This window comes from Rhinoraja longicauda, chromosome 7, assembly GCF_053455715.1.
Source record: "Rhinoraja longicauda isolate Sanriku21f chromosome 7, sRhiLon1.1, whole genome shotgun sequence".
In the NCBI taxonomy this organism is placed as follows: domain Eukaryota; kingdom Metazoa; phylum Chordata; class Chondrichthyes; order Rajiformes; family Arhynchobatidae; genus Rhinoraja; species Rhinoraja longicauda.
In genome coordinates, this window is record NC_135959.1 from 55,767,855 (window position 1) to 55,793,677 (window position 25,823).

The following is a 25,823-nucleotide window of genomic DNA, read 5'->3' on the forward strand; positions in this document are numbered from 1 at the left end:
ACTCCTGCACCTATTGTCTATTGTCTATTGCTTAGATTTGGTACTTCCTACTGAACCCAAGTCAGATACAATGGTCATGATTTCCCCCATGCAGATGTGGTTCACCTCCAGCAGAGACCTCTGTTCTTGTCACCAATTCTAACCCACTTCAGTTGCTACTCCCCTACATATCTCCCCCACCCCCCCCTCCCTCCACCATTTTCCCTTCCCTGTGCCCCACCAAGACTCACAATTATTTCTCCTGTCCTCCAACCCCCTGCTACTTTCTTCCCTCTGGCTTCACAATTCACTACTATTCAATCCTGCCTCACACCTTCACATGTGACAATAAACAAAACTAAACATTGTTCTCAGTGAAAAATACATTTGCCAAACTCGGTGAATGGTGGTCCAAGGTAGACATAAAATGCTGGAGTAACTCAGCAGGTCAGGCAGCATGTCTGGAGAAAAAGAATAGGTGGTGTTTCAGGTTGCGCTTGTATGCTTAAGAAAGTGCTATAATCACTAACTTAATAAGGCTTCCCTGTGTGTCAGGGAATTAAAGTATCCTAAAATAAAGAAGATGGTGAAGAACCACACTGATCTTGAGGATAATTTCAGCTGATGGCAAAAAGAACATTGCACGTCATTTGATATAATTGAAATCATTGCATATGTCCTGACCACATCCACAGTGATATCCATTGCATTCCACACCAAACCATTTGGCCGAGTAAGACAATTTCTTGGGCAAGCTTGGACAACATTTGATACATCGTAGACCTATCCAAAGCAAAATAATGCAGATAATATACAGTACATGCCGCAAATCTTCCATTTGTCAGACAACCGCATGCAAAGAAGCAAATGAATTTAATGAAGAAACAAAGAACTGTAGATGCTGGTTAGTACAAAAAAGGACATAAAGTGCTGGAGTAACATAACAGGTCAGGTCGTATCTCTGGAGAACATGAATAGGTGACGTTTCAGGTTGAGATCGTCAGGAATTAATGTTTAAGATTGAGACTCTCAGCAGAGATCTGATGAAAGATTATCATCCTAAAATGTTATCTCTACGGATGCTGCCTGACCTGCTGGCTTTTACCAGTACCTTCTGCTCACTTTTAAATGTATATAAAATGTATTTGACCTTCTATTTTTCGACGCATTTCAGTTTTAGAGAATCAGAAAATAAACAATTGCAGGGACAAAAGTTCTTTACATCAAATATTATTGCACAAGTTATAGTTTGGTGGTTGCAGTATGCCTGAGGAGGGTTGAAAGGATGGGGAAAAAGATAATCCATGCTTCCTCTTCACAATTAACACTGTAGTTAAATAAACAGAGGTAACCATGTCATAGCGGTGACCAAATCTCTGGAATTAAATACAAATTTATGGGAGCAAAGATGTATATTTATCCATAACCTCAGGTTCTCTCTTCTTGGCAAATGATGAAGTGTTTCAGAAATTTAGTTCACCTTTGGATCAGTGGCAGTCAATGCACAACATATGACATTTGCTGGAATGGCTTGTTAGACTTCAAAGTTCTCATTTGAGCATTCGTACATAATGAATGCGACATCATACTGCAGAGCATATAATCACTATAATTAGGCCTTTTAGCCGAGATAAAGCATCAGCAATATGCAGGTCAAAGGAGAGGATGGAAAGCAAGCCTCTCCTCTTTGCCCTAGATTAATGTTGATTTTGCTGTACCAGACAAAAAAGCAGGAACTCTGTCAAGCCCCATGTGATTCAACCGTTTTAAGCTTCTAATAGTTGTGGAGAATGCTGCTGATAGAGGTGGATGATGCACAGGAGAACAATTAACAGAAGCAGTACCATTGTTTCCGACAAGCTGGACCAACCACTGATTGAAGGGCTAAAAGCTTTAAAACCGGGCCTCAATTCCCAGTCCCCTTAGTCAATAATTTGAAATGCTTTGCTTTTTTTTTCTCACCATGGTACAAATTAATTAGTCAGGACATAAGGGATCTGTGTTCTCAAGCATACAAGGGCAAAGCTAGAGAAAAATACCAAGACTGATGGCAAAACTGGCAATGCCATCTCCCTGAGATAACTTTCAGATCCACCCATTTAACTGTAATTAAATCATCTTCTTGGCAGTGTTTTTTTTGACAAATATATCTAATGGATTGCAATTGAGAAACTGCACAATACTGGCAAAATATCGGCTCGCATCGGTCCGTAAATAAAGTTGAGGCTGAGTGCCGAAATCTTCTATGTACACTCCATATCTTGCCAATAGCACACACTCTCTAGTTCATCGCTATTACCATTTAATGCTTCTATCCACTCCTTCATTAAGGAATAAATTATTTAATGCATGATGGGTCTGCCTACTGTAATATAAAATGAAAGTTCACATTGAACTTTTTAAATTGCAGGAGCTGGTGAGAGCACGTGGTTACATAGATCAATGTGTAGATAATCAGACTTTGCTGGTACAATAGTTTATACTACATATTTATTAGTTAATGTCAAAATACAGAATTTGATAGCAACATTTTATTAATTTCTTAATTTGTTGGGTGGCACAGGGGCGCAGCTGCAGAGTTGTTGCCTTACAGCGCCGTAGACCTGGGTGTGATCCTGACTACGGGTGCTGTCTGTACGGAGTTTGCACATTCTCCCTGTGACCGCATGGGTTTTCTCCCACACTCCAAAGACGTGCAGGTTTGTAGGTTAATTGGCTTTGGTAAGTTTCATTAGATTCCGTTAAAAAATTGTCCCGAGTTTGCAGGATAGAATTATTGTGTGGGTGATCACTGGTCGGCATGGACTCGGTGGGCCGAAGGCTCTGTCTCCACGCTGTTTGGTTAAGTTTCTCACTATATTTTCAGAAGCACAAGAGTGAGCCATATTTCTCTGCAGCACATGGTCCCCAGTTGTTGGCACTCTCTCCTCAGAATCAAGAGGTTATAAGTTCAATTTTCACTCTACAGACACTAGGACAAGATGCAGCCTGACACATTGCTGCTAAGGTCAGAGATGCTATTGTTCAGATGGCACATTACACCAAGGTCTTGCCTGCTCTCTTAGAGGGATGCAAATGAATGCAAAGTCCTTCCCTGAAAAAAAAAGGCTGGAGCTAATTGCACTTATCCTGGCCAAATGTCGGCCCTTTCCCGAGTGGCTGCATAGAGATACACTGAGTATGCAGAAAGGAACTGTAGATGCTGGTTTAATCCAAATATAGACACAAAATGCTGGAGTAACTCAGCAGGACAGGCAGCAACTCTGGAGAGAAGGAATGGGTGACATTTTGGGTCAAGACCCTTCTTCAGACATTGATATGCAATTACCTAACGGTCAAACACTGATCACCCACCCAGGAAAACTCTAAGTTGCTAAATATCTCACTGCATCAACCAGGAAGGAGGAAAGATTATTGAGTTAATTGATGAGGATAGGTAAGGCGAGAGGGTGACATATATTTTTAACATACTGTATGGAAAGCAGTGGGACAGCAGGTTAATGGGTTTGCTGCATTCTGCAAACTTGTTTCTCAGAACATTAAAAAAAAATTTGAGCAACTTTCATTCAATTCCCTCATTAGTCCACCCAGTAGGAAAATTGCTTCAATTCCAAGGGTGATGATTATCCTAATAATACATGCAAACTGCATCAAAAATGGTGTGAAATAAATCACTGAATATTTGTGATAAGTTCTATTTTCATAACTAATCATTTTGCATTGGTCTATTCACCACTTAATAACGACAGACTCTTGAATAATAAAAGCGTAACCATGAGACTGACGCCATGGCTGCACAGTTATAAACAGCTCAAGAAGCAGCAGGTTTGAAAAGAGACTTCCTGCATGATCAGAGGAAGCATGCAGCTACATCTGTGAACATCGTTGAATCAAAACACGAGAAGTTAGTAATCTTTCTTTTTTTTTTAAAACAATGGTGCAAGCTTCGGATTTTCCTGGTATATTATGATATCCAAATAATTTAATTTGTTCATGCAATTAAAATATTAAATATAATGACACCACTATAAGAGTGCTGAGTATCGAGGTTGCCATTGGAAACAGAATGTTATACTTCACAGCAATGTGGAACTGAGAAGCTCACATTTTTTCTCTGGTGAATTTAAGGAATAAAAATAAACATGCAACAAATGATCAAAATAAGTTAACAACATTGATTCCAGTGCTCACAGTAATAAATAAGGCCATAGGTGATAGGAGCAGAATTAGGCCATTCAGCCCAACAAGTCGACTCCGTCATTCAATCATGGCTGATCCATCTCTCCCTCCTAATGCCATTCTCCTGACTTTACCCCATAATCCTTGACACCCATACTAATCAAGAATCTTTGCCTTAAAAATATCGATTGACTTGGCCTCCACAGCCTTCTGTGGCAAAAAAATCCACAGATTCACCACCCTCTAACTAAAGAAATTCTTCCTTATTTCCTTCCTAATCACTGTAATTGTATTCTCAAGCGAAATATGAGGTGCTGTTCCTCCAATTTGCGATTAGCCGCACTCTGACAATGGAGGGGGCCCAGGACAGAAAGGTCACTGTGGGAATGGGAAGGAGAATGAAAGTGTATGGCAACCGGGAGATCAGGTAGGTCCAGGCAGACTAAGCAAAGGTGTTCAACGAAATGATCGCCCAGTCTACATTTGATCTTGCCGATGTACAAGAGTCCACATCTTCAAACAACGGATACTATAGATGAGGTTGGAGGAGGTGCAAGTGAATCTCTGCCTAACCTGAAAGGACTGTTGGGGTCCCTGGACAGAGTCGAGGGAGGAGGTATAGGAACAGGTGATGCATCTCCTGGAGTTGCAGGGGAAGATACCTGGGGAGGGTGTGGTTTGGGTAGGAAAGGATGAGTTAACCAGGGAGTTGCGGAGGGAACAGTCTCTGTGGAAGGCAGAAAGGGGTGGAGATGGGAAGATGTGACTCGCGGTGGGATCGCGTTGGATGCAGCGAAAATGTCAGAGGATTATGTGCTGTATGCGATGGCTGATGGGGTGGAAGGCAAGGACGAGGGGGATTCTATCCCTGTTGTGACTAGGGGGAGAGGGAGCAAGGGCAGAGCTGTGGGTTACCAAGGAAACAAGTGTGAGGGCCTCATCTATGATGAAAGAGAGGAACCCCAGTTCCCTAAAGAATGAGGACATATCGGATGTCCTGGTATGGAACACCTCATCCTGGGTTCAGATGTGGCATAGATAGAGGAATTGGGAGTAGGGGGATAGAGTCTTTGCAGGAAGCAGGGTGGGAAAAAGTGTAGTCGAGATAGTTGTGGGAGTCAGTGGTTTTGTAATAGATGTCAGTTGATAGTCTATCTCCTGTGATGGAGACAGTGAGATCAGGAAAGGGGAGGGAGCGGGGCTTGGGTCGGCCCGCCATGGACCTTTCACCGTCCGGCGCGGCCTGAAATAGGCCGCGGGATTTTTCTCTGCCCGGCGGGGGCTTCAATGTCGGGAGCCACGACCGCCCCGACATGCAGCGGCGGCGACTTCGCCCGCCCTAAATCGCGGGGCTTGGGTCGGCCCGCTGCGGACCTTTCACCGTCTGGCGCGGCCTGGAACGTGGCAAGTTCAACAACCTGACCGTGGGAGAAGACGGCAGGGGAAGAGAAAAGACATTCTGGCCTTCCATCACAGTGAGGAGGGGACTGGAGGAGATTCACTGTGATGGATGTTTCTCTTTTTTTTTGTTTTGTGTCGGTTGTGATTGTGTGTGAAATTGTTTATTTTTATTGCTCTATTGCTGGACTGTGGGTGACCTTTCATTTCATTGCACATCTTGTATGTGTACGTGACAAATAAACTTGACTTGACTTGATTAATAAATAATCAAATTAATTTGAGTGCAGGATGGAAATTGGTGATGAAGTTAATGAAGTCCAAGAGTTCTACATGGTTACAGGAGGTAGCACCGACTTAGTCATCAATGGTTACAGAGATAGAGTTGGGAGATAGGGCCAGTGTATGCCTGGAACAGGGATTGTTCAATGTACCCTACAAAGAGGCAGGCATAGCCGGGGCCCAAGCGAGTGCCCAGAGCTACACCTTGGACTTGGAGGAAGTGCGAGGGAAAGTGGATGGTTCTGCGGTCGAGGAAGAAGCAGAGGGCTTTAAGGCCTTCCTGAGCGTCCAGGCTGGATACTCTGACTGATGAAGGCCATTGTACTGGATGCCTTGTTGATCACCCTATCTACTTGTGATGCCACCTTCAAGGAAGTATGTACCTTCACTCCTAAATCCCTTTGCTCTGCAACATTCCCCAGAGCCTTGTCATTTACTGTGTAGGTCCTGCTCTGGTCTGACTTCCCAAAATGCAGCACCCCGCATTTCTTTGTATTAAACTCCATTAACCATTCCTCAACCTCCTGCCCAACCAACACACGATTCTGCTGAAATTTTTAACAACCATCTTCGCTGTCTACAATGGTGCCACACAGTGTCATCCGCAAAGCTACAAATCATGCCTTTTTCTTTCTCGTCCAAATCATTTATATAGATGACAAACAGCAATGTCCAGCACCAAACTGCAAGGCACACAAATAGCCGCAGGCCTCAAGTCCGAAAAGCAACCTTCCACCATCAGCTTCCTTCCATAAAGCCAATTTTCTATCGAGTCAGCCAGCTCTCCTTGGATCCCATACAATCTTACCGTCCAGAGCAGCCTACGTGCGGAACCTCATCAAATGCCTTTCTTACATATATATATATATATGCACTGTCTGCAGCTCTGAAAGAGATAGAGGTTGGTACAATTACAAGGTTTAAAATAATTTAGACTGGCAAATGGATAGGGAAGATCTAGAGGGATATAGGTCAAACACTGGTAAATGGGGCCAGCTCAGAGAGGCAACCTGGTTGGCATTGGGCAGGTGGGCCAAGGACCTGTTTCTGCTGTGCCCAACCCCATGACTTTATATATCAAATCCTGGACTGCTGGTCTATAAATATTATCTTCCACTCATGTTTGTGATGTAAAGGCCCAATTTTAGGAAAAAGGAAATGAATGTAGCAATGATTATTTCGTGGACAAGAAGGGTATTTTAAAAAATATGGGGAAAAAGAGACTATGTCAATTCAATAGTATATTATTACTTCATTCACATTTTACTGGTCAGCCACGTAGCTGCAAAATTAAGGTAAAATCAAGAATATTCAAACAACAACATCACATACTTTTTACTTTGTTATACATTTATTGGTTGCTAACTATGCCATACAGTAAACTTGCAAAAAATGTAAAATTTGTATTCTTTATTTTTTTTACATATTTGATCGTTTATTGTATGGAGCTGCCACACTTAGCGACCAATAAATGTCTAACCTAAGCTACTTAATAGACTATGTTCAGCAACAACTATCAATTTATTCTTAAATATTTTATTCTTAATTTTTTTTACAGTTGTTGCTAAACATAGTCCATTACGTGGCTGAGAGGTTGTGGCATTAATTTTTAAGATTTTGTAGAATCTACAAAAATCATACTTGATGCATCTGATTATTTGCACTTTGGAATTACCACGCCTGCATGCAAAAAGAAATGGCATATTTTAAATTGTAAAATGCACAAATAAAATATTAATAATTCTGCTGAATTCTCAGAGGAGGTGTAAAGCTGTGTGAACCTCTCTACTGGAAAATTAAAGGTGATATTTTTTGCCTTGGTGCATTAGCCTAGTCCATACTGACATGATGGGTGTTTCGTGCTGCCTGCGTTTTCAGTGTGCTTTCTCTCGGAATGTCCTTAGGGAACATATCTTAGCACTCAGACTTGGAATTCACACTTTCTCTTCCCACAAACATGGCAAAGTGATTACTTACATCTGAGAATGACCATGTTAAGTGGCCTGGAAATAAATACAAAGATGATATTCACTGAAGAAAATGCCAAAGGGCAACGATAGCTTTCCTCGTGGTTTTGTTTACTGTCTTATTTCAGAAAGTACAGAAATTTACAATTTAGCAAGATTCTTGAAAAAAAACCATTATATTTTTAGGCTCAGTAAGAAATTGAATTAAAATCAATTGATCTTTTGCAGCAATATACGTTTCACATCAGTTTAAAATTGCCATGATAGATAATAATAACAAAAAAATTAAACAATAACAGCAGAAGGACAAAGAGGTAAAAACTATCCATTGGGAGAATTATAAGGAACATTTATATTGTTGGATTTAGTAAAAGAACAATAACAATCCATCTAATTTTCAATCTTCACTCACAAAAGCCGTGACAAACATTTTGCCAAACATTTGAAATAAGTAATTAATTACTGTTAATTTCATCAAAATCCAGATGAACTGCCCCATTGATAAGACCTTTCATATTAGTCATATATCTATCCAATGGATACAGGACTATTTAAAATTGCAGACATGTTCCAAAACAGTTCTCATTCAATTACACATTATAAAGTACACAAGTGCCACAGCTTCTGAGGCAATGCTCTTGCCCAACCTATCCTTTTATCATAAGCTCGTCACAAAAGCATCAACACTCTTAAGTGGAGAAATAACTGTGGACAAAGACAGAATAGATGCTGATAGCAGATTGTAATGGATAACTGAATAAAATATCCATCACTGGCATTCCACAGAATTGAGTAAAAGCTGTATCAACAGTTATTGAAGCCTTTTGTGATTCATTCCCCGTGAAATGAACTGAAGGCAAGTTCAATTTAACAATTCTGGAAGTAAGTGTCTAGACATGTCCATCTATCTTCCATCTAACTGTTGTCCTTCAACCTGCTGAGATGCACTGACTAAAGATATACTGATTCGCCATGGTAGAGCTTAAATTGTTTTTTTTCCTGGTTAGCTCTCTCTCTCTCTCTCTCTCTCTCTCTCTCTCTCTCTCTCTCTCTCTCTCTCTCTCTCTCTCTCTCTCTCTCTCTCTCTCTCTCTCTCTCTCTCTCTCTCTCTCTCCTCTCTCTCTCTCTCTCTCTCTCTCTCTCTCTCTCTCTCTCTCTCTCTCTCTCTCTCTCTCTCTCTCTCTCTCTCTCTCTCTCTCTCTCTCTCTCTCTCTCTCTCTCTCTCTCTCTCTCTCGAGTAAATTGCTAGTTCTTTAGCTATGAAATCATAACTGTGGATCATATTGTTATTCATTGCAAAGAACATAATGTAATGTTTGATGAATGCAGCACAATATTAGAGATGGCTGTAAATATGGTGATAAGCAACAGAGCTTTATCGTTAAAGATATTTACGGCTTGTTTAATGTCTTTAAAAATCAGCAACGTTGTTCATGGACATTTTTCAATTGGTACAAAATTTGATTAAAAGAATGGCGCCCATCAAGGTAACACCATAGTGGAAACAGAAAGTATAGGGACAGTAAGTGAGTAAGTGAGGAAGAGAGGCAGGGACCGGAGGGGAATGTAATGGTTTGTCAGTCAAAGTAAACAATGACAAAACCAGACTTCGATGTTTGGCTGAAAAATATCCACACTTTTAATATCCTGCACCATCTAAACGATGAACCCATACAGAGCTGCCAAAAATCTAGAGATTTATTGATACTACCCATTTATTTTTATCAACTTGCTTTTATATTATTCAAATCGTAGTGGAGATATGAAATAGCAGAAGGAGCTCTGCCAGAGTCCCACACATTTATCATTGGACAAGGCCAATGCCAAAGGAGGAATAATTCCACAACAGGTGAGCACTTCATTAATTTATAACCTCGGGGTCTATTCAATCTTCATGTCATTCCTGTGGTTCTGGCCTGAAGGAGATGAAAAGGTAATTATTCCCAACTTTATTCCAAAACGTTTTCACCCAGAGAGTTGTGAATTTGTGGAATTCTCTGCCACAGAGGGCAGTTGAAGCCAAATCACTGGATGGATTTAAGAGAGAGTTAGATAGAGCTCTAGGGGCTAGTGGAATCAAGGGATATGGGAAGAAGGCAGGCACGGGGTATTGATTGGGGACGATCAGCCATGATCACAATGAATGACTGTGCTGGCTCGAAGGGCCGAATGGCCTCCTGCACCTATTTTCTATGTTTCTATGTTTCTAAAAGCAGGATTTCCAGTTTATACTGGAAGTTAAGAGAAGCACACTGTAATACAAAGGCAAATATATTTCAACAGTCCTTTAGCACTTTTCTTTTGTCATTCAGACTCGGGTAAGTTTTTGTAAAACTGCTCCCAGAAATATTCTCACCAGTGATGCTATTTATTGATGCATTTAAAAAAAAAATCTATGGAGGAAGTATGCAATATCCAATTAACAACAATATCAGGAGTTATTGGGAGAAAGCAGCAGAATGTGGGTGAGAGGGAAAGATCAGCCATGTTTGAATGGAGGAGTGAACCTGATGGGCCAAATGTTCTAATTCTGCTCCTATAACTTATGAACTCACCTCAACCCCTCTCCAAGTCCTGTCATTGGCATCGGCACAATTGCATGAGGATCTGCAGGATGTTACACCATCCTTGGTGAATTTTAATGCTGGAGGAAGCATCTCACCCTGGAAGTTGCTGAGGACAGGCAGGATATCTGAATATGCTGATATGTAATCACTCGGATTACAGTGGGTCCTGTTTTCAGTCGCCCTGTGCAGTGAAAGAAACCTGCTGTATTGAAGGCGGAATGAATACACCAACTATAGTGCAAGAGCCTTTAATTGACATTGTCCACAGGGAATTATCTTCCCAACATAGAAGGAACACAGTGCTGCTATCAACTCACGCATGACCACCTACTTGTTCAGCACAGTGCCAGGGCCAACACCTCCATTGACAGTAACTACAACTCTGGCTTGAAACTCGCTCTACTCTCTCTGCAGAGATGCTGTCATAACTCAGGTGTGGTGTTATGGAGTAACAATGCCCATCCTCCTTGGAGAACTACCCTCCATTTCATAGCTAATAATTAACTATCCCTCACTGCTCTTTACAAGCAAGGCTGGATTTTCTTTTTACTTTTCTATTTTGCTTCCTGATCTCTGCTCCTTGAGCCTTGGTCAAGGTTACTAAATGGGTGGCAGCACTGCCGTGCAACCACAAAGGCTTTGGTGTTGACCATATGCACCTGTCCTTTGAGAAGTTTCCTTTCAATTTGCCGTGCTTCAACTTTCATTTACATGCATTCTGGTAACATCGCTCTAATGTCTGAGTATAGTTGACGTAGCAGTCTACAAAATTAAATTGCATAATTTATTTAAGAAAAAAAAAAAATCAGATATAGGGAAAGAGGAGAGGGTGACAATCAGGGTCATAATTTTGAACATGGACTCGATGAAAGAAAGATTGGATTCTGTTCTGCCTTATTCTATGGTTCTACAAATATGCTATGGCTATATTTTAGGATATTTAATATATGGAAAGAGCTTCTTTCAGAAATAGTTATATGTTGCATAGCAGTACGCGGTTATCGTAGTACTATTTAATTTAAAAGGTAGGCATAAACAAAGATACTAGAGGAATAAGATAGACCCTAAAAACCGTAATACATCAAGGCGCCATTTTAGCAGGCAGAAACTTGCAGAAACATTTAAAAAGAAAAATAACAAAAATCTGTGAATTGATAGATGAGATATATTCTGCATTTTAATGATATAATCACACATACTGTTCCCCAGAAACACTGATTACACTGCAAGAGGCATAATGGATGGTGGGATTTGCCTAGTAAAATGATTCCTTTGCGTACTACACTTCAGTATAGGCGATTTCTACGACGTGGTCAATCTTGTTCCTCTAGTTTCTTCGGGCACAAAGAACCATAGGTGCTGGTGTAGAAAAAAAGACAAAGTACTGCAGGAACATAGAAGTCTGAAGAAGGATCCCTCCCTGAAACATTGCCTATCTATGTCCTCCAAAGATAGACACAAAACGCTGGAGTAACTCAGCGGGTCAGGCAGCATCTCTGGAGATAAGGAATAGGTGAAGTTTTGGGTCAGAACCCTTCTTCAGACAACCCTTCTTCTTCCTTCAGAGATGCTGCTTGACCCTGCCCGAATTCGATCTCATCACGACTCAGAATCTGTAACATGGGGATGGAGGGGCCTCTAATCGGTAGGTTGTATTTCAGCAAGATCCAACTCACTCTTAAGCTCAAAAGAGAGTTTTATATACCAATTATCTGTAAAGATGTGCAAATGCACCAACTTGAGAAAGAAGAACGACAAATTCGTCCTTGGTTTTTACTTTCAGCTCAATTTTATTTCCAAATACTACAAAGCCTCTAGTTTGCTTTCTATGGGTTTTTTTTTCCAGTTTTGTAGATGGATCAAAGAATAATAGTACAAAGCCAACACTTCATAGATCAAAAATGGCAAGGATTAAAAACAAAAATGGTCATCAGAAGAACATCATTTATGGATACAAGAGATGGAACATTCTTATTTGAAAAGCAGGAAGTATTATACCAGCAATTGACGAACAGGAAATTTTTTAGATAGATTTTTAGAAACAACTTTAGATAGTTCCTCTGTCCCTCTCTTCCCCTCCTCCGTCCCAGATCTCCCTCTATCTTCCTGTCTCCACCTATATCCTTCCTTTGTCCCGGCCCCCTGACATCAGTCTGAAGAAGGGTCTCGACCCGAAACGTCACCCATTCCTTCTCTCCTGAGATGCTGCCTGACATGCTGAGTTACTCCAGCATTTTGTAAATAAATACCTTCAATTTATACCAGCATCTGCAGTTATCTTCTTATACTAACAGGAAAATAATGTTCTCCTCTGCCTAATAGTTAACTCTTGGGCTGGCAACATTGGATCAATTTGACCATGTTGGTTTGCTCCTCTCTACACGAGGGGTCAGTGATGTACTAATCCCAAAAGTTCAACTCACTCGATCTGGGTCAGTATACATATCTTAAAAAGAACAATCTGCACATAGATTTCCTTCACAACTGTGGATTTCTGATTTCTTTGAGAAATCTAACTGTTCAGACAAATGTTTTTCTAAAGAGGCAAGTTTTGAATTGTCTTGATTTAGCAATATGTGGGTATTGATTTAGCAATATGTCAGAGAGTTGTGAATCTGTGGAATTCTCTGCCTCAGAAGGCAGTGGAGGCCAATTCTCTGAATGCATTCAAGAGAGAGCTAGATAGAGCTTTTAAAGATAGCGGAGTCAGGGGGTATGGGGAGAAGGCAGGAACGGGGTACTGATTGAGAATGATCAGCCATGATCACATTGAATGGCGGTGCTGGCTTGAAGGGCCGAATGGCCTACTCCTGCACCTATTGTCTATTGTCTATTGGCTTGAAGTAAATTCAAGAACAAAATGAAAGCAGATAGCTATAAAATCTGAGTTCACAAGCCTAAACACGTATTAAATATCTCATACTTCAAAACATTACAATGTTACTTTCAACTAAGCCTTCACCCCCACACAAAATGAAGAGGTCATATTAACAAGATAGACACAAAATGTCATTAACAAGTTCCTTAGCGAAATAATAACTAATACATCAACATTCTAAACTACTTTCCCCAGTTAATGGACACAGCTGAAAAACATTGTCAAAAGATAGCAGCGTTTTTAATTTGTGCCATTGAAGGGCAACAGTTAGTTGTACCATTGTTCTATTCTATCGCCAGCATAGAAATACACACATCCTGTCTGTTCAACACAGAAATGATACTGAAACTAAAGATAGTGCACCAAGCTATTTAGAGCGACACATGGAAGTCCTGGTGGAAGTGATAGACAAATTAAGGGATTTGTTACATGTTGGTGAGGGTGGGGAAGGGGGATATTTTGTGGGCAGCCTGAGAGAGAAAGACAACGAACAACATGCTCTCCAATTGCAAGAAGTTTTAATCAGAGACAGAAGAAATTTAATGACTTTTTCATAGAGTCATACAGCGTGGAAACAAACCCTTCGGCCCAACTTTCTCACACCGATCAACGTGCTATGCCCCCCTTAATACTAGTCGCACCTGCCTGCTTTTGGCCCATATCCCTCTACGATCAGGTACGTCAAGGCAAGACCTCAGGTTTTGGCTCTTTAGAAATTGGAATTTTGCCTCGTATGTCAGTCTCCTCCAACATAATGGTAGAATATTATGCAATGCGTTTACAAAAGTCAGTATGTTTATCCTTTTACTTTTTCATGTAACCACAAATACATAGGCAACATTGACTTTCGTTTTGTTGGTTCAAGTAGCCAGGAATCACAGAGCACTTCTTGAAACATCCATAATGCTTAGGCTGAAAAGAATGCAGTGCATGGTGTGAGGCAGCCACAAGATTTAGAATCGATGAGAGTATTCACACAGGATCAGGTGTGTTTCTGTGTGAAGTTCAGCCATTCACAGGAGTGATCCCCATGATGGACCACATCTGCTTCCTGGTTTCATGTAACAAACTTCTCACACCCTGATGTTATTTTTTTTCCTTTTCCTCAAAAGCATAGGAAGGATTCAGCTCCCTTATAGATAGGGAAGCTAAAGAGGAGGTATTAGAGAGAGAACTAGCATCACTTTGTCTGACGCCACATTGCACCAGCTCAGCTACAGGCACTATGAAGGGTGAGACACATTAAATTAAACATTTTGAGGTCACTGGTTCAGCTGCATTTGGAATACACTATGGTATTTTACCCCAAATCAGGAAGGATCTGGAGGCTTTGGAGAGGGTGAAGGAATGGTTTACCACATTGGTGCTTGGATTGGAGGATTTTAGCTACAAAGAGAGGTTGGACAAACTTGATTGTTTTCTCTGGAGCATCAGAGATTGGGCGAGACCCGGTAGAAGTAGATGCAATTTTGTGAAGCATAGATAAGGTAGACAGTCAAAATGTTTTTCCGAACGTGGAAATGTGAAAGACTGGAGGGTTTAGTTTAGTTTAGTTGGCAGGAGAATGGGGTTGAGAGGGAAAAATAGATCAGTCATGATCGAATGGTAGAGCAAACTCGATGGGCCAAATGGCTTAATTCTGCGCCGATGTCTTATGAGTGTCAGGAACGTGCCTGAAAATGTGCTGGAGGAAGAGTGGCTTGGTGCTTCTGCTCAGCCAAGCAGAGACTCTTGGGGGATAAGAATTGGGATGGTGTGTGGGGATGACTGATACAGTCTCTGGGCCAAATTTCAATATTATTTTGTAAAGGAACAACCAGCTTCCACATTATCAGCAGAATCCAACAACACTTGTAAACTAGGATCCCAAAGAGTAACTGATTCCTCAGCTCAGTTCATTATATAACACCCCTAGGCTTAATTGGAAGTCTTGTGGTAGAACAAGAGGGCCTCTGGAGCAAGTAGCTAGCCATGAATGCAATCCTCCCATTAAATTACAGAAAATAAATTTCCATTGGTATAATTTCAAGAATCCAAATGTCTCCTCTGCAAATGGCTGCAAGTTTAATTGAAGAGCAACAAATTTTGTTGTGTTCACATTGAGAACCCAATTACACATCTCAGGCCTGGTTAGTATTTGTTTGGAAGATTCCCTGTAAACCTGGGGGAGAGGGGGAGAGGGGGGAGAGGGGGAGGGGGAGAGGGGGAGGGGGAGAGGGGGAGGGGAGAGGGGGAGGGGGAGAGGGGGAGGGGGAGAGGGGGAGGGGGAGAGGGGGAGAGGGGGAGAGGGGGAGAGGGGGAGAGGGGGAGTGCTGCACCAACGCAGGAGAGGTTTGGGCCCACCGGGTCCTCTTGGTCTAGTTTCTTTTTAAATATTCGCCAGTGGAATAGGTAAACAAAAAATGGCCTTTTTGCAACATTTCCTGGTGAAAACAACAAATGAATGATTATGTCAGAAGTTCATGTCATGTGGCATTTCACATTGCCACAGCAACAATCCATGTGCAAAACCTGGGAAGATAGTTCCTCATTAAAGAAGCACCTTTTCACTTCCTGCCACCCCAGCATGCATTCCAAGAAGTGGTCTTTTTTGTGCTACCCGGATGCAGCCTCTGATTAAGTCTATGGAGATAAAACTACTGAAAAAGTGAGAACATAGGTTGCAATGTTCAGTACCTCAGAATATTATTACTCTCTTCCGCTGAGGAAATGAACTCAGTGTCCCTGCCCGGCACCACATCTTTCTTTCACCTCTTGGTATTAATTTAATGTACTTTGACAGTGTTTTTACAGGTCTCCCAACCCATCACAGCTGTTGATCTAACTCACCGGAGCTGATGTGTGAAAATTCAAAGAATTGTCAATTCCAGCCGAGTGAAGAGAACCATGGCATGCAATTCTCTCTTGCTCTATCAATGTGCAAACATCACCCGCCAGAGGTCACTTCTGCTGCCTGCATTCATCATACAGCGGAACTCAAAAATGGTGCAGGAAATTAAATTACCCTGTTTAGTTCTGAAGCATCAGCACAATGATATGCAATCAATTCTGCCTATTAATTAAAACAAAGGCAGCAGAAGGTGGAATTCAGTTCGAATATGTGGTACTGACATTAGGTTATGAAAATAATAATAATATAGTTTGGAAGAGCAAGCTATAATTACCCAGCATCAGACATCATTTACCTTCAATTTGAAGTATTGAAGATTTTCACTGCTGTTTAATTCGAAGGATTTTATGTTCATTGGCAGAAATAGCTGCATCATTTCAGTCAGTTATAAATATGTGTAGAACCAAACTCAGAATTTATTACATTGAGGAAGATTAGCAAGATTAAAGTAACACTACAGGATAGATACACTTAAAAATGATCTTGTGTTGAGAAGCATGTAACATATCTTATTTTTGCTATTTGCTCCTCAAGATTAAAAAAATTATTTCTTCATTTTCCGTCTGGTCATTAAGCTCAAACAGTTTCAGAAAAAGTATCCTAATGGTACGGTGATAGTTTTACATTACATTTACATTAGTGTTGCAAATAGAGATATTGTCAAGGATATGTTTTCTCATAGTTACAAATGAGATCTATAAATATTCATCTCCTATACATTTCATTTCCGAAGTAGTGAATTAATTAATACGTATGGATGTTATGATAACCATTTAGACCATTGATATTATTCTACAGATCATAATAAATATCGTCAGAACCCATCATGAAGCTTGGATAGAAATATTCTCTGGGAACACTTCCAAGTGCGAGCAATGCGGGAAAGCACTTGGCCTGTAATGTTTTGAAAGTGGGAGGCATTACAAAAGTGGCACAGCGGTGAAGTTGCTGCCTTACAGTGCTTCAGCAACAGAGACCTGGGTTCGATCCTGGCTACAGGTGCTGTCTGTTCGGAGTTTGTATGTTCTCCCCATGACCTGCGTGGGTTTTCTCTGAGAACTTTGGTTTCCTACCATACTCCGAAGATGTACAGGTTTGTAGGTTAATTGGCTTGGTGTAAATGTGAAAATTGTTCCTAATGTTGGATAGTATTAATGTGCGGGGATTGCTGGTCGGCGTGGACTCATTGGGCTGAAGGGCTTGTTTCCATGCTGTATCTCTAAACTAAACTAAAAAATAATCTCATTTGGGTCAGTGGTTCCCAAGGCCTCAATGGAACACAAGGTTGTATGGTCATGAAATGTAATTAACAAATGTTCATTACTATGTGCTGTGTCATGTATACCACCAAATGTGGGGCCGCTCCTCATAGTGCTTTGTCACTTTCATGTTGAATGGTGGAGTAGGCTCAAAGAATTAATGGCCTACTTTTGCTCCTATTTCTGGGAGTTTTCTTTGCTTCTCTGATATACAAGAACAAACAACACTGTTTTCAGCATCTTTCTTACACTAATTGTACACAAAACTAATTGAAGATGCCTCCAACTGCATCTTGGAGTAAAAAATGAGTACCTACAAAACACTAGGATAGAGAATTCTAATGATTCACAGCCCTCAGGGAGTAGAAATACCTCAGCTCAGTCCAAAGCAATCAATTTTAATCCTTCGCTCCTTGGTTCTTGATTTTCCCCACCAGAGAAAACATCTATGCAACTACTATTTTGCCAAGCTCCAGCCAAAAAGCCCTTGTTTTAATGGGGGTCATCTCTCATTCTTCTAAACTCTTCTTTCCTCTTGAGAGATAACTCTTGCATCATCTCAAGTATCAATAAACCAAGTCTTTACTGACCATCTCTGGGGCAAATAGGGAGTAATAAAACATAAGTAAGAAGACTGAAACTGTGCCCATTCAAGCTTATAATGGTGATTAGTAGCTCATAATAACCAACAGCAGTTTATTGATAATTAAGTATTACACAGTACATTATCAATAGGCAATCTGGACCAACTCAAGCTAAAATGTTTAAGTATTTCTCTGCTTTAAAAACAACAATCCCATGCAATCACCATTGCCAGCTTTATTGAGATAGATATAGCTCTTGGGGCTAACAGAATCAGGGGAAATGAGGAGAAAGCAGGAACAGGGTACTGATTCTGGATGATCAGCCATGATCATATTGAATGGTGGTGTTGGCTCAAAATGAATGGCCTACTCCTGCACCTATTTTTTATGTTTCTATGTTTAGAAACTCAATTAGTCTGTGCCTGAAAAAGGCTGATTAAAAGAAGGCAGATTTGAATGATCTAGGCGGCACACTAAAATTTAGGTCAGGTGACTGGGACACATAATTTCTGCGAACTTGTGATCCTTTAACTGATAGCTGTGGACCATAATTTAATGCTAAAACACTAATTACACAAATGTTAATAATTATATGAATAATTGATTGAACAATATTAGGCCAGTAGTTAAGCACTATATTATACTACAGAGCCTGTAGTAGATTAGTGACGATAATGCATTGAGGAATCTGATGTCAATGGTGGAATATATTACATTTTTGGAATATGGCCCAAAATGTGGCCAATCCAATATAAACATTTAATATCCTTACCCGATTATGCAACAAGGATCATCTAATCCCCAGCGCAATATTAATTTTCTCTTGTTTACACGCCAGCTAAATAGCTTTAAATGTAGTTATTTTTAATATTACGTTATTATGATAGTTTTTACATTGCTATTACAGCAAACACTTAAATACTCAGTATCCTCAAATCATATCTCTTTCAATACTTGGCATCACCAAGTCTAATTCCTGAAATACTCAGGATCTTCAAGTCTGATATCCATATCCCCAGGCCTGGGCTTTAGCGGCTGAGGGATTGATTTCTAGACGTTGGACAAATGCAGAAAAGTAGCATCACTCTTCCCCAACACTTTTAACTGTGACCTCTTCTCTTATCACATCATTGCTTTTGCAATCATGAGAGAACACAGCCATGCATTCTTATACCATACATTTTTAACAGCACGCACTTCTGGCATCGCCTATTATAATTTGCACAGCACACATTGTCGGTTAATAGTAAAATCCCCGTGAATGTGTTACAAGTTTTCATAATTTATTCCAGTCTGTATGATCTCCAAAGCCATTTGTTAAACACATGCATCACAATGCAGGCAACATTGTACCACTGACTGGAGAGCATTGTAGCTGAATGAATGGATCGTGCAATGCTGGACGGAACGTTGAAGAGCCTCCCATGGGCGAGAGAGACCTGGACAATGAAGAACATTGCCCACCGGAGACATGCTCATCAACTCCAGAGGCCACGAAGATCTTCCAGGTCCCTCACCAAGTGTTCTTGGAAGGAGGCTGCCAAGGGGGTTCCCATAAAGATCTGCATACAATGATTGAGATTGAATCTCTGAATGGAATCTCCAAGAATGCAATCTCTGAATGAGATGGCAACTGAACCATCCTACCGCTAACTAGACAGCAGTCCTGAGCTACTATCTACCTCCTTGGAGACATTCGGGCTAGCTTTGATTGGACCTTACGTAACACTAAACATTATGCCCTTTATCGTGTATCTGTACACTGTAGATAGCTCGATTGTAATCATGCTTTCCGCTGACAGGTTACCATGCAAGAAAAGTGTTTTCACTGTACCTCCGTACACGTGACAATAAACTAAACTAAATTGAATGGCACCTCAATGTCTCTGTCTGATCTGCCTGTCTCTGTGAGCTGAAGGAAAAGTAAATAAAGTTTTCAGGAAGATCATTGATAAGGTTCTGTATAATTGGCAGCTATGGAAGGTTGGATCTCATGGGACCCTGAGAGAGCCAGCTAACTGGCGAAAGAATTGGCTTCATGAATGGAAGCAGAGTGTAGTGATAGAAGGTTGTTTTTCAGACTGGAGGTCTGTGACTAGTTGTGTACTTCAGGGATCAGTGTTAGGCCCATTGCTGTTTGTGGTTTAAATCAATCATTTGGATTAAAATGTAAAAGGCATGATTATGATTTGCAAATGACACTAAAATCAGTGGTTAGTTAGACAGTAAAGATGGTCATCAAAAGTTACATTAGGATCTTGGTCAGCTGGGCGAATGTGCTGAGGAATTGCCAATGGAGTTTAATGCAGATAAGTGCGAGGCTTTGCATTTTGGAAGGTGAAACCAGGGCAGGGCCTTCACAATGAATGGTAGGGCTGTGGATAATGTTGTAGCACAGAGGGATCTAGGAGTACAGATACACAGATCTCTGGAAGTAGTATCACAAGTTGATAAGGTGGTAAAGATGCCTTTTCCTGCATTGGTTTTCATCAGTCAGGATGTTGAGTACCGAGGTTTGGCCATTATGTTACAGTCGTGCAAGAGGTTGGTGAGGCCGCATTTGGATTATGGTGTTCAGTTTTGGTCACCGCGCTGTATGAAGGATGTCATTAAGCTGCAAAGAGTGCAGAGAAGATTTACAAGAATTTTGCCAAGATGTGGGCCTGAATTATAGGGAAAGGATGGGCAGGTTAACACTTTATTTCTTGGAACGCAGATAGCTGAGCAGTGATCTTAGAGAGGTGTGTGAAATCACGAGGGGAATAGATGGAGTAAATTCAGGAGTCCTTTACCCAGGGTAGGAGAATCAAGAGCCAAAGGACGTGTGTTTAAGGTGAGAGGGTACAATTTAATAGGAACCAAAGGGGCAACTTTTTTAGAGAGATGGGTACATGGAACATGCCACCAGAGTAGATGGTTGAGGTAAGTACTTTAACAGTATTTAAATACACATGGATAGGAAAGGTTTAGAGGGATATGGGCCAAATGGGACTAGCTTAGATGAGGTACCTAGGTCGGCATGAACGAGTGGACTAAATGGCCTTTTTCTGTGCTGTATGACTCTATAACTCTCTGACTCTTTAACTGCTGTTTTTCAGAACCACTGCAGTGAAAATCATACTGCAGCCACATTTTTTATGTTGCTCCAATGCTGACATCACTAAGGTGAATTTTAAATTGGGGCAGCACAGAGGCATAGTGGTACAGTTGCTGCCTTGCAGAGCCAGAGACCCGGGTTCTATCCTGAATATGGATGCTGTCTGTACGGCGCTTGTACATTCTCCCTGTGACCACGTGTTTTTATTCTGAGTGCTCTGGTTTCCTGCCACACTCCAAAGAGGTTCAATGAAGGGTGGTGGCCAGATCATAAGGTATATTTAAAATGGATAACTATTTGCTACGTTGAAGATGAGGGTGATGGGGAACTGACCTAGAAAGGGGAAGGAGGCCACCAATGGCTGGACAGGTTTGAGAGTCTCTGGGGACTTCATCTGCTCCTGCTTTAGTGTTCCTGTGTTCATTTTCTTTTTATTATGGAACTTTATCCTCTCATTCCTTGCCATGTTATAGTACAATAGTAATTCCCTGATTTTGCCTTCACGAATGTCAACAAACTCACCAAAAAGGGCATAAAACCAATTTCTCCCTGACCTGGTTAAATGAATAAAAACCACATGAACTGATCAAACTCATGATCTCACATGTATCTTTAAAAACCTTAAACTTATTTCTAAACTGGTATACTGAATTTAGTTCAACTCTCATCCCAATGTGAATGATTTGATCGTGAGCAAATTTAGGTGAAGTTTCCAAGTATAATTTATTAAGAATGTATGTTTATTACATGAGTCATGTTTAATGAAAGGAAGGAAGATATTTGGATGGGTTTCACATTATCGGCTGGTTCAGGCAGATGGATGGTGATTTACTAACAGTTGCCTCTTTCTCTACACTTTTTTCTTTTTCTCAGACTAACCAGAGTTCCAAGCTAGAGCCATCATCCACCTTGTGGTCGTTTCTGTTTTTGCCCGTGCCTGTTTCATTTTGTACTTACTATATCTTACTGCAGCTGACTTGCTTATTACTTGCTTCAATGAGGGTCACTGTGGTTTTGCATTGTATCTGGCAAATATGTATTTTTGTTACTAATATGTCAGCTTCTGTTATTTTGCAGAGTTTGACCAGGCTGACTAGCAAACATGCAATGCCTCTACCACTGATAATAATGATTGCATTATGCTTTTTTTTGTTCTGTTGGGTTTTTGTCTCTTTTCTGTAACCCACAGCACATTTTAACCAATGTTCAATAAAACTTGATTTCACCTCTTTATCATCCACCTTGCATTACAAAACCATGACCATCAGGTTTGATGCTTCTTCCCAACAACCATCAAACTCTTGAACACTACACAACAATAACCTCGGTCAGGAACTCTAATGGACTCTCTATGGTTGCACTCAGGACGTATGGCATTTTTGCACACGTCTTATAGTTACTAATTTATTGAAATTTTATTTATTATTTATTATCTAGGTGTAATGTATTTGGAGGTCTGTTATCATGCTGCAAGAAAGAATTTAATTGTTCCATTGGCAGTACATATATGACAATTAAACACTCTTGACTCACCTTTGACTCTCTCTTGACAGTGGCACAATGGTAGAGTTGCTCCTTACAGCACCAGAGACTCGGGTGTGATCCTGACTATGGGTGCTGTCTATAGGTTCTCCCCGAGACTTGCGTTGGTTTACACCAGGTGCTCCAGTTTCCTCCCACACTCCAAAGACCTACAGGTTTGTAGGTTAATTGGCTTGGTGTAATTGTAAATTGTCTCTACTGCATATGGGATAGTGTTAAGGGCCTGTCCCACTTAGGCGATTTTAAGGCGACTGCCGGCGACTAGGCTGTCGCCGACAGTTCGCCAGGTGTCGCGGGCATGATCGTGGGGAGTCTTCCAAGAATCGTAGTGGATCTCAGCGCGTCTCTGAGAAATCAACTGGAGTAAAATTTCTCGGCGACAGCTGGCTTGTTGCCAGGTATCGTTCCTTATTGCGGGCGCTGTCGCATGCTGTCCCCAGGTTTGCTAGGTTGTCTTAGATGCATTTAGAGGCACAAAATATTAAAATTAGTAAAGTCATTTGAAAATACCATAAAATGCTTGTGTTTAACCAATTTATTTACCATCAGGACATTTGACAGGTAGATTGGAGGCGACAGTTTGACTGTAAGGTAAGCGTGGGAATTTTTGCGATGTTTATGGCCATCAGCGATCACATTTAAAGTGGGCTCCAAACCCAGATATGCAACCCAGAAACCAGATATGCATCTCCCATACATTTTCAAAGAATGCACACTTTTCACAAAAATTCATTTAACCACTTTTAAAATTAAATTTCTTAATACTGCTATTAGTAAACTGGAAGTCAATCCAGTTTATGCCTTGTTACCGTGAAGCTTGGTTTTCAAGTAACCCGGGCAAGATGTTATATTTCAAAACTCTCAAATACTTACCAACTTGTCAGTGATTTCAGCGAAAATTAGGACGCCGGAGAAGCATTGACAGCATGGGAATTTCACAATGTTTGCAAAGAAGGTGTAATCTCGACCTGACTCGGCATTGTCGTGGTCATTGTTGTCGGGTAAAAAAAAATGTTGCCGATCTGCTACGACTTTGACAGTCATCAGCAGTCGCCTAAAAAATCGCCTAAGTGGGACAGATCCTTTAGTGTGCAGGGATCACTTGTCGGCGTAGACTCAGTGGGCCGAAGGCCCTGTTTCCGCGCTGTATCTCTAAACTAAACAAAACATCACATCAATGTCTTACTGAATTGCCGCCAGATTAACCAACTAAAGCCTCTCAAGTTTCTTATAAAGACTGATTATCAAGCTAGAAAGGTAAATTATTGAGCAAGAGAAACTGCAACTTTTTCAATTTATTATTTTTCTTCTGTTCACAAAGTTCATGAAATTAACTTCATTTGCAAGCTTGCACATGTTCAAACTAATAAGTATACTTTCAATGAGGCTGATTGATCTTGCTCTGTAAATTTTAGCATGCAGTGTTTCAACTGTTAGCCATGAACGGTATGCTGCCATTCACATTCCTTTGATAACGTAGAGGAAGAAAGATATTTCAGCACATCAATGTACCTTTGTGGAGCTACTACTCATCACAATTCAGCAGGAATCACTACAGGTGACCTGCTTAATCCAGAGTTGCGATGTAGCAGACATACCCAGATACATCGCCAAGACATATTTTTTCCATATCAGCAACTGAGTATAAAGAAAGCAATTAAATGCAAGTTTTCACTAGCTGACTTCAAGCTCTCCTGGTGTAAGCAGATGTGCTGTAAGCTGTCTCATCCTATCAGTAAAACATGCATCCCAAATAACCCTTATTTTTGTAGAAGGAATATGTATCTCAATATGCTGGATTTCAAGTATAAGTGACCAACATATTTTGTTGATTAGATTTTAAATAGAGAATGAAGAGACTACAGCATTAGGAAAAAGAGCCTCCAATGATTGGGATTGAGTTGGCTGAAGACTTCAGGGGTGGAATGAAAGTGATGTATTACAGCAAGTGGCGAGCTAGAGGGAGGAACACGAGTGTGCAGAGGAGGCAGCAAAACACAAGGGTTACTGTTGGTGAGAATTTCATTTACAGGGAATTGTGAAGATATGGAGGAATGAGATGACTGGTGAGAAGCATAGGTTGAGAATTTTAGACTCGAGATACAGCGTGGAAGTAGGTTCGGTCCACCGAGTCCGCGCCGACCAACGATCCACCCATACACTAACCTACACACACTGGGGACAATTTTCGAAGCCAATTAACCAACAAACATGTACATCTTTGAAGTGTGGGAGGAAACCGGAGCACCTGGAGAAAACCCATACAGTCACAGGGGGAGCCTATAAACTCTATACAGACAGCACCCATATTCAGGATCAAACCCTTGTCTCTGTGAGGCATCAACTCTACTGCTGCGCCACTGTGCCACCCTAAAATAAAGTAAGTTAATGCAGCAGTTTTTGCTCTAAATTTAACCATCTTTACTTGTTGAGTTCAGAACAATGATTTCCAAATTGGATTCACTGTAGTGATTGGGATAGGAATATTTCAATATGGGAGGTTCCACCATGAGAAAATGTCCCAATTTACAATAATATAAATAAAATTGTTGTCATCTTTCAGTACTTATGAAATGTAATACGTATTGTAAAAGCTCAGTGGATATCAAAACAGAAAACCCTCGTTACATTTTTCAAATTTCCTTGAGATTTTGGTGATAGCAAACTTAAAAAGTGCACAAGTGGTGAGTTAAGCATGCGTGGCAATATAGCAAGACTCACAATAGAGCTCTTTGAGCTATTCAAGAATCTAAGAAACATTAACAGTGTGAATGTTGAGACCGTTTCCTTCAGTGGAAATTCTAGTAATAAGGGATAACATTTCAGGTCTGAGGTCCATCAGCTTCCTTGGCCAAATATGGTTGCAGATTTCCACACATTCTGCTTTTGGAGTTTGAGTCCAGCATGGAACTTAATACAATTTCCTGGCATTTATGCTTGGGAATTGATTTTTCATCTCCTGCGCCAAGTCAAAGCCCATTGCTTATACTTTCCCTAACTGCCACATTCATTGATGTTGTTAATTGATTGATTTATTGACTGATGACTTTTCTTTGTTGACAGGGAAATTGATTTGCTCGCTTGAGTTCTGTCAATGGTTTATTTCACCAAGTTGAATTAAATCAGTATTCCTTTACATTGTTTGCAAACGTCAATTTCTGGAAAAACCGAAATATAAGATTTTTAGAATTTGATGAATGA

The 25,823-nt window shown here is 40.7% G+C and overlaps 1 protein-coding gene across 16 annotated transcripts in view; it reads right to left on the reverse strand.

Annotated features, from left to right (window-relative positions):
- The window catches only part of tenm4 (teneurin transmembrane protein 4), a 1,451,267-nt gene that overhangs the window by 989,952 nt on the left and 435,492 nt on the right, over window positions 1-25,823 (reverse strand). Inside the window, exon 4 of one of the 16 annotated variants that reach the window (XM_078402628.1) lies at window positions 6,647-6,724. The exons of the other annotated variants lie outside the window; for them this stretch is intronic. The gene's annotated coding sequence lies outside the window, so the exon portion shown is untranslated. The remainder of the gene's footprint in view (window positions 1-6,646; window positions 6,725-25,823) is intronic. 16 annotated transcript variants of the gene reach the window in all.